Below are 12,496 nucleotides of genomic sequence, written 5' to 3'. Positions count from 1 at the left end.
TTTGTAGACTTAGAGAAAGCTTTTGACAATGTTGATGGGAATACTCTCTTTCAAATTCTGAAGGTGGCAGGGGTAAAATACAGCGAGCGAAAAGCTATTTACAATTTGTACAGAAACCAGATGGCACTTATAAGAGTCGAGAGGTATAAAAGGGAAGCAGTGGTTGGGAAGGGAGTGAGACAGGGTTGTAGCCTCTCCCCGATGTCATTCAATCTGTATATTGAGCAAGCAATAAAGGAAACGAAAGAAAAGTTTGGAGTAGGTATTAAACTCCATGGAGAAGAACTAAAAACTTTGAGGTTCGCCGATGACATTGTAATTCTGTCAGAGACAGCAAAGGACTTGGAAGAGCAATTGAACGGAATGGACAGTGTCTTGAAAGGAGGATATAAGATGAACATCAACAAAAGCAAAACGAGGATAATGGAATGTAGTCGACTTAAGTCGGATGATGCTGAGGGAATTAGATTAGGAACTGAGACACTTAAAGTAGTAAAGGAGTTTTGCTATTTGGGGAGCAAAATAACTGATGGTCGAAGTAGAGAGGATATAAAATGTAGACTGGCAATGGCAAGGAAAGCGTTTCTGAAAGAGAGAAATTTGTTAACATCGAGTATAGATTTAAATGTCAGGAAGTCATTTCTCGAAGTATTTGTATGGAGTGTAGCCATGTATGGAAGTGAAACGTGGACGATAAATAGTTTAGACAAGAAGAGAATAGAAGTTTTCGAAATGTGGTGCTACAGAAGAATGCTGAAGATTAGATGGGTAGATCACATAACTAATGAGGAGGTATTGAATAGAATTGGGGAGAAGAGGAGCTTGTGGCACAACTTGACTAGAAGAAGGGATCGGTTGGTAGGACATGTTCTGAGACATCGAGGGATCACCAATTTAGTATTGAAGGGCAGCGAGGAGGGTAAAAATCGTAGAGGGAGACCAAGAGATGAATACACTAAGCAGATTCAGAAGGATGTAGGTTGCAGTAGGTACTGGGAGATGAAGAAGCTTGCACAGGATAGAGCAGCATGGAGAGCTGCATCAAACCAGTCTCAGGACTGAAGACCACAACAACAACAACAAACTTTAAACGCGTTTTCTCGGAACCGTATTTTTCACATAAACGGGAAACATAGCTTGATAACGTTACATATGATTCTAATCTGAATCTGATGCCGATATTCTAAACTGAACTATCAGCGTACGTTATTTTGCGATATCTTCAAAATTTCATTTTTGGTACTCGTTTTTGACTGAATTTTGTGGCAAAAAAATGAGATTTGTTTCAACTCGTTATCATTTTGTTAAAACTTAATATTTTTCAATTATTCTTTGTATGCTGAGGAAATTACATTGAAAATGATTCATAGAAATTATTTTGTTAGAGATCCAGTACGTGGGCTTCGGGAATTCCCGCCGATGATCAATCTTCCGGTTGCAAAGGGTCCTTCCACCTGGTGCGACAGTTACAGGAGCGTCCGATGTGCACACAAAAATTATTTCTTAAAGACAAAAGTGTAAAGAATAAAACTGTATTACCATATTTAGCTTTTTATTTGATCTAGAAAAGACCATAACTACCGTTTTCAATTCGTTCAAAGAGGGTGTAAAGAGTGTGTCAGAACTCACCATAATATTGATTAAATATTAGCCAAGTTAAGGCTATTCTTTTCATTTGTAAGATTGGAAATAAATGAGCAGTCAGATATCGATAGTAACAATCTGAGGGCGAAACATGAGAGCGCGATTCTATGCAATGTTGTGAGACAAGTCACTAGAGTCGGTCGAGAGCTCGGAGAGAGAGAACGTGTCACGCTGCCCTCACGTCGGTGATGGTAGACCTTATCACACTCAAGGCCTGATTTTATTCATATGTCCAGGAGAGATTTTGATGGCTTAACTAAGCTTGAAGATGAAATTCAAGGTAAAATTCGCAAGCATAGCGTAAAGCGCAATTGCAGGGTTAGGCTAGTGATTGTTAGTCCGAGTTTGCAATAATCCCATGCTTTGTTGCCAGTTAAAGAAGCCTCCTTATCCTCCAAATAATAATTATTATTCTACACATCCAATTCGTAAATATACTGCGGTTGTTAAATGTTAATGTAACTTTAAAATTGAAATAACTTTTTAATCTGGGACTCAGCCAATATTGATACTTATTTCATTGTCAGGCATTTCGCCATTATTAATACTTGTCTAATTATTATTGGTCATGATGATTACTGAACTTTTTTTAATAGACTTAATTTATGAAATCCCTTCTTACAAGTTATTCAGTAGATAACAGAACTCAAGCAAACTATCTTTTATTGAAGTCATTCTTAGTAACAATAAGTTTTAGCCGCTGTTACTGTATGCTGCTGCGAATTGCTGTAAACACTTGGAAAAAGGCAGTCATCTAAAGAGGTGAGTGCAAAACTTAGAGCCAAAACAGAGACTCTGACACACCACATGATGTCATGTACTCTAATCCAGTAAATTGCGTTGCACAAGTCAGATTCTGTATCACTTGCAAAATTCTTATTCAAATACGCAGTTATCCGAATGTTAGTTTAAAGATCTGTCGGTGGCTTAAATGACAGTGAAACTGACACTCATACAACACGCACACGATGTTATGCAGGTTATATTCGGTTACTGATAGCTCAGGTTGCTAATCGAGTCCATTTTCACAAACGTACATAGGTTTTATTTATTGTAAGCAATATTAGTTGTAGGTAAGTTACAAGGGCAACCCCCTTGAGTGAAGACTCAGCTCCGAAGGCACTGCCCCGACGCGCTGTGTTTCCTCTAACGTGATCTGGAGTTCCGACTTGATTCTACAGGGTGATCAATTGATCGTCACCGGGCAAAATATCTCACGAAATAAGCGTCAAACGAAAAAACTGCAAAGAACGAAACTTGTCTAGCTTGAAGGGGGAAACCAGATGGCGCTATTGTTGGCCCGCTAGATAGCACTGCCATAGGTCAAACGGATATCAACTGCGTTTTTTTAAAAAACAGCAACCCAATTTTTTATTACATATTCGTGTAGTACGTGTAGACAGTTGAACCACTTCTTTCGCTTTGTGATAGATGGCGCTGTAATAGTCACAGATATATGGCTCACAATTTTAGACGAACAGTTGGTAACAGGTAGGTTTTCTAAATTAAAATACAGAAAGTAGGTACGTTTGAACATTTATTCGGTTGTTCCAATGTGATATATATACCTTTGTGAACTTGTCATTTCTGAGAACGCATGCTGTTACAGCGTGATTACCTGTAAATACCACATTAATGCAATAAATGCTCAAAATGATGTCCGTCAACGTAAATGCACTTGGCAATACGTGTAACGACATTCCTCTCAACAGCGAGTAGTTCGTCTCCCGTAATGTTCGCACATGCATTGATAATGCGCTGACGCATGTTGTCCGGCGTTGACGGTGGATTACGATAGCAAATATCCTTCAACGTTCCCCACAGAAAGAAATCCGGGGACGTCAGATCCGGTGAACGTGCGGGCCATAGTATGCTGCTTCGACGACCAATCCACCTGTCATGAAATGTGCTATTCAATACCGCTTCAACCGCACGCGAGTTATGTGCCGGACATCCATCATGTTGGAAGTACATCGCCATTCTGTCATACAGTGAAACATCTTGTAGTAACATCAGTAGAACATTACGTAGGAAATCAGCATACATTGCGCCATTTAGATTGCCATCGATAAAATGGGGCCAATTGTCTTTCATCCCATAATGCCGCACCATACAGTAACCCGCCAAGGTCGCTGATGTTGCACTTGTCGCAGCCATCGTAGATTTTCCGTTGCCCAATGGTGCATATTGTGCCGGTTTACGTTACCGCTGTTGGTGAATGGCGCTTCGTCGCTAAATAGAACGCGTGCAAAAATATCTGTCGTCGTCCCGTAATTTCTCTTGTGCCCAGTGACAGAACTGTACACGTCGTTCAAAGTCGTCGCCATGCAATTCCTGGTGCATACAAATATGGTATGGGTGCAATCGATATTGATGCAGCATTCTCAACACCGACGTTTTTGAGATTCCCGATTCTTGCGCAATTTGTCTGCTACTGATGTGCGGATCGGCCGCGACAGCAGCTAAAACACCTACTTGGGCATAATCATTTGTTGCAGGTCGTGGTTGACGTTTCACATGTGGCTGAACACTTTCTGTTGTCTTAAATAACGTAATTATCCAGCGAACGGTCCGGACACTTGGATGATGTCGTCCAGGATACCGAGCAGCATACATAGCACTCGGCCGTTGGGTATTTTGATCTCAATAGCCATACATCAACACGATATAGATCTTTTCCGCAACTGGTAAACGGTCCATTTTAACATGGGTAATGTATCACGAAGCAAATACCGTCCGCATGTGATACCACGTACTTATACGTTTGTGACTATTACAGCGCCATCTATCACAAAGCGAAAAAAGTGGTCCAACTAAAACATTCATATTTCTTTACGTACTAAAGGAATATGTAATAAAAATGGGGGTTCCTATTTAAAAAAAAGCACTTGATATCCGTTTGACGTATGGCAGCGCCGTCTAGCGGGCCAACGATAGCGCCATCTGGTTTCCCCCTTCAAGCTAGATGAGTTTCGTTCTTTGTAGTTTTTTCGTTTGATGATTATTTCGTGAGATATTTGGCCCGGTCATTATCAATGGACCACCCTGTATAGTTCCATTAAGAAAGAAAAAAAAGCATTTTCATCAGCTGAACGAAAAGTGTTGACAGATATTTCGGATGCCATCTTCTCGAATGCAGCATTGCAGTGGCCGGACCTCGCAAGACTTTGTACCCTACCGCTGACCCGTGTCGCAATGCGCAATAGCGCTGACTCGACTGCAGAAAACAAGTACCGCAGTAAACACGCCAAGTGCGATTATTTTCGGATCAAAGCTGCGCGGGCCGCTGGTGATGTATATTAACCCATTAAGAGCCGCGGAGATACAAGCGGACGCTCTGTTCTGCTGGCCCCCTCATTACCCAGCAAGCGCGCCGGGGAGACAATGGCCCGTCCAGGCCGCTAGCCAACTGGCTGACTGGCATCGCGATCGAGTGAATGCGCGCTTCCTGAAAAAGAAGCGCATCCGAAATACAGAGTGCGCGGTATTAATCTCCACGTTTGGAGGCACGGTGCGCACTTTTCGAGACAATAAGAATCAAACAAAATAAAGAAGAAGCACAGGAAGCATGGGTGTATATTACTAAACTATCAGTTTCAGGAGACCACACCCTGCCTATCTAACCCATGTTAATTTAGGCAAGTATTTAACCCATTTCTGAAAAAACTATTTGCTGCAGGACCTTAATATTTTTACTGTATGTTACATGATGCTAATAGAGTCAATTGTACTAAAATCTGTAAGGTGTCAGGCAAATCCAACACCTTCCACGAAAACCCTGACATGATAGCAAATCCGTCAGTGTGTCACATAGTTCCGAATAAATCCTGACATTAAATTAACCAAAGTAATACGATCAACGAGTGAGCAAATGGAATACCACAGACTAACACAAGAACGCCTAAATACATGTCATACCTTCCCACCGTGAAACAGACGCAGTTCCGAGGGGAGAAACGAGAACAGAAGCCGAGAGCAGAACCGTGTTAAGCTAGAAGGCCCTACGATAAGGGACGGACGCCCACATCGCCGGCCGACCGCCAAGACCACACCAAAGATAGAGCTCTCCAGAAGAACAGTATAGATCTTACAATAACACTAAAAGGGCCACACCAGCTGCAAGTTTTAGCGTGAGACTATACGCGTCTCTGTTACGTTGCAAACATTAAAAACATTGCCCCACCACGAAAAGTATAACGTTTCTCATTGGATTGACAGAATTTTTGTAGGCAGAACTTAAGGTTAACATTGAGACCCTGACTGGTCAGTTGGTAAATTGTAGTAAGGAGAAGTTAGAGAGAGTTGCTTTTGAGATGGCGGGGTGTGTGGAGCTGCGCCGCCCGCCGCCCCCTGACGCTGCCTAACCAACGACAAGGTAATGAACGCACGCGATGTCGCATAAGGCTTCACTCAGAACTGCAGAAGTCTCATCTGTTACATCCTCTTTTTTACGTAATATTAGTGTCGATCGTCAATTAAAGCTCATGGTATTCACATTTGCTATTAGAAGCTAAAAAGCTGAAACACGATGATTTTTCTGTTGTATAATTATTGAGAAGTCACATCAGCCACTGTAATTTACGACAAGTTAAATAAGTAATTAAAGATAATTGAGGGTCACTGTAGACCATTTTTGATAGTTGTCTCTTTTATGAAATTTAATTTAAACGTAGATTATAGATGTGATATGGCATAGGTCATCCTTAGATCCATTATAGAACTTGGAAACCCATTCAGGGAATATTCGTTCACATTTTTGTTGAGCGCAGTTGGTTTTTATCATCCTCTATTAAAATATTTCCTTTCATCAATAGCGCTATTTATAAACAATGTTTTGTGAGTAGAATAAAAATTCCAATGGTAAACTTAACTGCTTTTTCGACGTTATTTTACCAGCTAACTAAAAATAGGAAAGCCTTGAACCCCTTCCACTAAATATAGTTAGTATTAAGATTATTTTACAGGGAGTGGAGTGGAGCTGACGCTGAAATCATTAAGTATTTGATTATATCATCGCTAGTCTCGCTGAACTCTTCTGAACTCTACATGTCATGTGTGGTCTGGCGTCTCCTTACCAGCAACAGGTCCCAGGTTCAAACTAGTCAATTCCCTAAAAAACACACTCAGAGCGTCATAGCGCGAAAGTGGTAGGAAGAAACGACTTAGAACAAACAGACACCACGCAGAATGTTAGAAATCTACTTTATCCATTTTATAGTTTTTAAGAAATACTTTTTTAAATTTATTATCAAAAAATATAAAGTTTTTTCTGCAGAAAATATTTTTTTGTGAACTTCCTAATGGGGGAATATTAATGAATGTAGTACCAGAGGTGGCTTTTTATGTTATGCAGAGTCTCTGAGAATTTCTCTCAATTATCTATGATAGGTTCTCATATAATGAGGCATATGTACTGAAAATTTTAGTTTGTGGGAAATTGACTTTAAAGAAAAAACTTTTGAAATTTGTTACTTACAGTTAATTAACACTGTCATGCTGTATATGATGGCCCTGCTTTGGCCTCTAGCAGGTCTTCCAGCATCTTTTTCACCTTCCTGGATGTTTGTCTTGCTTTCTTGGCCATATTAGATGCAGACCTGTCTGCATCGGCTGTCCTCATTTTATCGCAATGTTGCAGACCAGTGATCATATTTTCTCCAGGATTAGTTCTTAGCTTTTTCACTACCCAACACTTTCCAATACTACCACAATTGAATGTAATAATAGCACCATAAACTCCTAGTTTCATTGTATGCATGCCTACAAATACATTTTTAGGAAGGCGGATCCAAATTATGCTGTTGATACATTCATTTGGGTTCTGTGTCTACCCATGTAGACATTTCCTTAGAAGGTCAGGATGAGCCAAATCTCTGAAAATAGGTTTAATTGCTGTAATAACAGCAGCAGGAAGAGAATGCTGGTAGGAATAAGATTCTCCAGGTGCCTGAGCCGTATTGCATTTGCATCACGAAATTTCTCCTGATAAACACAATCCCTGAGATGGGACTTATGGAAGAATATGGCCCAAACATCTCTCTTCATTGCCTCCAGATTTTTTTTTATTTCTGCTAATTGCCTGCTCATAGTATACCTGCAAGTTTTCTATTTCAGTTTTAGTTAACCGACTCCGTCCTGTCAACAATTTTCCATCTCCTAATTGAAAGCGTGTTGTTTACAAACAGCAGAAACAAAAGAATACAGACAGTTGCATTCCAAGGATAGTCAACACACCCGGGAGTAAAAAAAAAAATTCCCTAACGTGCAATGTAGGGGATATAAAGATCTAAAATATATGCAGAAAAGTGAGTGACAGAAAAGTGGGCGTGGCACATAAACACATGTGATAGGAAAATGCTCTTTAAATGCTCGAAAAAAAAAAATTTAAGCAAAATACTTTCCACAGTACTTAAATAAAACCTTAATCTATCGAAATATGATGAAAACCGAAAATCGATTTTTTTCGACCTGGGTGTGATCCCCTTAATATGTCAGGTTAAAAAAACTGGAACGAATTGCTTATAGAAGAATGAAGAAACTGATAGAATCCGACCTCGGAGAAGATCAGTTTGATCATAGAATGAAGGCTTTCGTGGCTGGATGACATAGCTGCTGGTAAACCATTCTGGATGTAAGGTCGTGGTCCAAGAAACTCTTCTGATCCCGACGTTTTGTCCAGGAGTGCGCTGGACATCCTCCGATTCTTGGCGACTGACCGGTCGGACGTCGGAGAGCGACATAAATACTGCAGGAATTTTGTGAGCAGAAGCCGCTTGGTGGAATTTTTCATAGAGCATTATTAATCATCGTTAATACTTGGTTTAAGAATCACGAAAGAAGGTTGTACACGTGGAAGACACCGGAAGGTTTCAGACTGAGCCAAAGAAACTAGTACACCTGCCTAATATCGTGTAGGTCCCCCTCGAGCGTGTAGAAGTGCCGAAACACATGGCATGGACTCTACTAATTTCTGAAGTAGTGCTGCAGGGAATTGACACCATGACTCCTGCAGGGCTGGCCATAAATCCGTAAGAGTACGAAGGGGTGGAGATCTCTTCCTAACAGCACGTTGCAAGGCATGCCAGATAAGCTCAATAATTTTCATATCCGAAGAGTTTGGTGCCCGCCGGCAGCGGTGGCCGAGCGGTTATAGGCGCTTCAGTCTGGAACCGCGCGACTCCTACGGTCGCGGGTTCGAATCCTGCCTCGGGCATGGATGTGTGTGGTGTCCTTAGGTTATTTATGTTTAAGTAGTTCTAAGTTCTAGAGGATTGATGACCTCAGATGTTAAGTCCCATAGTGCTCAGAGCCATTTTTTTCTTTTAGTTTGGTGCCCAGCGGAAGTGTATAAACTCAGAAGAGTGTTTCTAGGGCCACTGTGTAGCAATTCTGGACGTGTGGGGTGTCGCATTGTCCTGCTGGAATTGCCTCCGTCCATCGGAATGCACAATGGACAAGAATGGATGCAAGTGATCAGGCATGGTAGTTATGTACTTGTCACCTGTCAGAGTCGTATCTAGACGTATCAGGGGTTCCATATCACTCCAGCCGCACACTTCCCACACCATTACAGAGCCTCCACCAGCATTAACAGTCCCCTGCTGACGTGCTGGGTCCACGGACTCATAAGGTTGTCTCCATACTCGTATATCCACTAGATACAATTTGAAACGAGACTCGTCCGACCAGGCAAGTGTTTTCAGTCATCAACACTCCAACGTCGGTGTTGACGAGCCCAGGCAAGGCGTAAAGCTTTATACCGTGCAGTCATCAGGGGTTCACGAGTGGGCGTTCGGCTCCAAAATCCCATATATACGTTTCGTTGAACGGTTCGCACGCTAACACTTGTTGATGGCCCAACATTGAAATCTGCAGCAGTTTGCGGAAGGGTTGGAAAATGGTTCAAATGGCTCTAAGCACTATGGGACTTAACATCTGACGTCATCAGTCCCCTAGCCTTAGAACTACTTAAACCTAACTAACCCAATGACATCACTCGCATCGATGCCCGAGGCAGGATTCGAACCTGCGATCGCAGCAGCCGCGTGGTTCCGGACTGAAGCGCCTAGAACCGCTCGGCCACCGCGGCCGGCGGAAGGGTTGCACTTCTGTCAAGTTGAACGATTCTCTTCAATCGTCGTTGGTCCCGTTCTTGCAGGATATTTCTCCGGCCGCAGCGATGTCGGAGATTTGATGTTTTACCAGATACCTGATATTCAAGGTACACTGGTGAAATGGTCGTACGGGAAATTCCCCACTTCATCGCTACGTCGGAAATGCTGTATCCCATTGCTCGTGCGCCGACTGTAACACCACGTTCAAACTTACTTAAATCTTGATAACCTACCATTGTAGCATCAGTAACCGATCTAATAACTGCGCCGGATACGTCTGCCCCTGATACGTCTAGATGCGACTCTGACACGTGACTCGTACGTAAGCATCATGCCTGATCACACGCGCACGGTATTCTGCCTGTTTGCATATCTCTGTATTTGAATATAAATGCCTATACCCGTTTCTTTGGCGCTTCAGTGTATAATGGTAAGTTAATGATTTCGGAACCAGAATTTAAACTGTACGACATTTTGTCCCGCAAGCGGACAGTTGGCCACGACAAATGAAGGAGTCCGGGAGAAATGTTCCTCCCAGATGCCATGCATAAATTTGCAGAGTGCTACGTTGCACCATTCTGTTGAAACGCGCTTTGTGTTTATGTGCCACCTAGGAAATTTTGACGGAAATAAAATATTCTGGACGTGTACGTGACGTCCAGTGTTCACTGCCACAGTTACACCGTCCTCCTAAAAGGAGGTGTCCACGGCACATAATCAGTTGATGCTGACGGAATTAGATCGGGAAAAGACACACTTTAAATAGTAGATGAGTTTTGTTATTTGGGCAGCAAAATAACTGATGGTGCCGAAGTAGAGAGTATGTAAAATGTAGACTGGTAACGGCAAGGAAAGAATTTCTCAAGAAGAAACATTGGTTAACATTGAACGTACAGTTAGGTGTCAGGAAGTCTTTTCTGAAAATATTTGTATGCAGTGTAGTCATGCATGAAAGTGAAAGGCGGACGATAAATAGACAATAAGAGAAGAGAAGCTTTTGACTTGTGGTGCTACAGAAGAATTCTGAAAATTATATGGGTAGACCATGTAGCTAATGAAGAGGTACTAAATAAAATTGGGGAGAAAAGTCATTTGTGTCACAACTTGACTAGAAGAAGGAATTGGATGATAGCGCACATTCTGAGACGTCAAGGGATCACTAGTTTAGTACTGGAGGGAACTGTGATGCGTAAAAATCGTAGAGGGAGACCAAGAGATGAATACAGTAAACAGATTCAGAAGGATGTACCGAGAGAGATGGCGCACTAGACTCGCATTCGGGCGGACGACGGTTCAACCCGCGACCGGTGATGCTAATTTAGGTCTTCGTGATTTCCCTAACTCCCCTCAGGTAAACGCCGGGACGCTTCCTGTGAAAGGACACGACTGACTTCCTTCCCCATCCTTGTGTAATCCGGTGGGACCGGTGACCTCGCTGTCTGGTCCCGTACCGAAAATCAACCAACCAACCAGAAGAATTTAGGTTGCAATAGTTATTCGCCGATGAGAGGGCTTGCACAGGGTAGATTAGCATGGAGGCTACATCAAACCGGTCTTCTGACTGAAGGAAACGAAACTTGTGACTAGTAATGTCTAGTGCTCGGTGGTGTCGGCAGATGCAAATCCTCGAGCAGTCACGGAGGTAACGGATGAAGATGGCTTCGGTTCAAACAATGGTTCAAATGGCCCTGAGCACTATGAGACTTAACTTCTGAGGTCATCAGTCCCCTAGAACTTAGAACTACTTAAACCTAACTAACCTAAGGACATCACACACACCCATGCCCGAGGCAGGATTCGAACCTGCGACCGTAGCGGGCGCGCGGTTCCAGACTGTAGCGCCTAGAACCACTCGGCCACTCCGGCCGGCCTTGGCTTCGGTATCAATGTATGGGCAGGAATTGACAATGACACAATCATGGGGCCATACAAATTATCAGTCAAGTTAACAGGTGGTCTGTAACACCGATTTCTGAGCCGGCCAGAGTGGCCGAGCGGTTCTGGAACCGCGTGACCGCTACGGTCGCAGGTTCGAATGCTGCCTCGAACATGGATTTGTGTGATGTCCTTAGGTTAGTTAGGTTTAAGTAGTTCTAGGGGACTGATGACCCCAGAAGTTAAGTCCCATAGTGCACCATTTGAACCGATTTCCGAGCGATGAATTACCGGCACCATTGGAGAACGCTACGCTTGCAAAAAGACGACGCCTGTGCTTAATGCACGACAGGGCATCACTACATGTACTGCTGATCGAGTGACGAACTCCCACCACAACGTTTCATGGGCGATGGATTGGTCAAGGGCATGGCCTTCCCGTTCACCGGGCCTGAGTCCGTTGGACATCTGGCAAAGGGAACATTTAAAGGCGTCGGTGTATGCCCAACACATGGACAATGTGCAGACGATACAGCAGCGTGTGACGAATTTATGTGATTTTTATCAAAACTGTAACGCATCATAATCAAACTCATAATCAATTAACTTGATAAACCCAGCGAAGCTAAATTAATTTCCATCCAGAATCGAAAGTACAAGTGTCGATAAGGTTAACGACTGTGATTGTCATATGTAGCAAATAAAATTCCATGCTAATTTCTTCTGCTGTAGGTTACTTAGAATGAGTAGTTGGGATGCCTGTTGAGTGCACGTTGAGTGAAGCCTCACAGAGCAGAGGTGGCAGGGTCAGTGGCGAGCCATTAGCCCTGTGGGGCTGCCGATTATTTTGAACGTGCACGTGC

This window comes from Schistocerca serialis, chromosome 1 (assembly GCF_023864345.2).
Source record: "Schistocerca serialis cubense isolate TAMUIC-IGC-003099 chromosome 1, iqSchSeri2.2, whole genome shotgun sequence".
In the NCBI taxonomy this organism is placed as follows: domain Eukaryota; kingdom Metazoa; phylum Arthropoda; class Insecta; order Orthoptera; family Acrididae; genus Schistocerca; species Schistocerca serialis.
Note: the sequence above shows the minus strand (reverse complement) of the source record.